The following is a 2,184-nucleotide window of genomic DNA, read 5'->3' on the forward strand; positions in this document are numbered from 1 at the left end:
GGAGGTGGCAGAGGTAGCCTAGTGAGTGACTGGGAGGAAAAGTGCCAGGTGGGGAAAAAGATATATATATATATCATATGAGTGTAAAGAAAAAAGTCACGGGGACTTTCCAAGTGTTTGTAAGGGCATGAAAACAAAAGAACCAGCTCCTCAGAGCAAGCTTTAATGACAGTGGCAGTAAAAATAAATTTATTTGCTGTTGCACTTTTGGAGTCTTAACTTGTTCAATGCAATGATTGCACAGATGCTTGTGATAGAACCTAGGAGTGGAAGTTGCAGGCTTATTTCTAAGAAAAGATTTGTAACCACAAGAGTTGTTCAAAAAAACTTTTTCAATAGAAGAGTGTTGTTTGACTTAATTATAAAAGTTGTGATAGCTACAAAATTAGGACTAAAAATATGCTATATAATTTTTTTTTATTGTCAGTGCTTATCAGTTCTTTTCTTCCCCCCTCACCTTATTTTGCAAGTTACTTTTGGCTGAAGCTGATATCAATTGCCACATTATTCCACACAATTTCCTGGTCTCACCTCTATAGATAACATATGGATTTAACTACTAACATGTTTTTCTAGCTTTCAGAAATGTAGGCAAAAGTTGGAAGCTATATCTCATTCCAGAAAACCTACTAACTTATTGAGGGAGAGATATTATCCACAGATAATGAGGAAATAATCTTTTCTCATGCTGTGGACCATATTTTAATTCCAAGAGCTTGTCTGATTAATTCTCAACTAAAATATGTAGACAGTAGATATAAAGATATGAAAGAATTCTAAATGGCACAACTTCCCAGAATCAGTGTCAAGGTAACAGTCTAACTGCTCATCAGAAGCAGAAACTGATAACAAATTCTTTGAGAAATACCTTTCAGAGACTGGAGAAGTCTCTTATTTTGAAAAGTTCTTCTCTGCTGCTATTTTCAGGCATTGAGTAATGCAAAAGATTTTCTAGGTGAACTCAGCTGACTACTTGTAAAAAAGTCAAATAGTAGAAAAGGAGATGTAGAATTCTTTTTCTTTTTTTTTTTTTTCTTTTTGGAATATTTGGAGTTTTCTGGGAATGGTTTGGGAGCCTTTCCTTTACACCCAGGCTTTCTTCATAAAAATGAACACAAGTTTGATCTATTCTCTAACTTTATAGTCTTTTACTTAAAAAAAAACTCCAGCCTAGTAGATGCATTTTTAGGGCATATGCCCAACCACAACCCTCTTTCCCTTAGAGCTGCACTATCACTACCCACCCACATAACAACAGTGCACACAACTCTTCCTCTTGGGCCATAGCAGATCAGACTAGAGGTAAACTTCTAAATATGGTGGGTCAATTTAGTCTTGTTTCCAGGAATCTGGAGTTGAGATTCAGAAATTCTAGTTGATTTATTCAGTTGTCTTAGTTGAGTAACACAAATTTCTGAAGAGAAGAAGGAATTTTCTATTGTGGTGGTCATTTTGAGTCACGTTGGTTTCAAAAAAAGAGAAATAGGAAGCCAACATGCTGGGTATACACCCAAAGGAATAGAAATCATTCTACTGTATATAAAAACATATGCTGATAGATAAAGTGAGGAGACCACATAGATGGACAGAATGAGAGCAAGAGTGTGAAAGGGAGACCAGAAGAGCCGTTGTCTTGGTTTTGGATGGGTTTCCTCTGATGTTCCTAGACTTTGCTAATGCCATTGATAGGCCTTTGATTCCATGGCATGCCTCGAGGTCGTCATAACATTTTGTCCCTTTTACTTGTCCTTTGTCCTTTTTGAATTAAGTGAGTTTTATTATTTGCAACCAAAAAACAAAAGTTAGTGGAATATTCACCCAATTGCAAAAGTAAATTTCTCCAGCTCAGCACACTCTTTGACTTCCACTGCTAGTGACTGGTCACTTAGAAGGATACTTGTAATGCCAACTCAGTAATCTCAAAGAACATACTGTTTATATCCCCACATTTCCATGGTTGTTTGTACCTTTGTCTTGAAGCCTCTGTAGAGCACACTCACTTATTATGTATCATTGCAGGAAAACAGACTTTAAGAATCCATCATCAGCCAATATTTATGTCGATCACTGGAGCTAGGGGTCCTCTACACTATGTCTTCTCCTTTTATCACCACAGGAGTCATAAAGACCAAGATTCAAATCCTCCAGGCTTTCCTCAAATCCTCCAGGCTTTCCTCAAATGAT

Source organism: Nomascus leucogenys, chromosome 3 (assembly GCF_006542625.1).
Source record: "Nomascus leucogenys isolate Asia chromosome 3, Asia_NLE_v1, whole genome shotgun sequence".
NCBI classification, from domain to species: Eukaryota; Metazoa; Chordata; class Mammalia; order Primates; family Hylobatidae; genus Nomascus; species Nomascus leucogenys.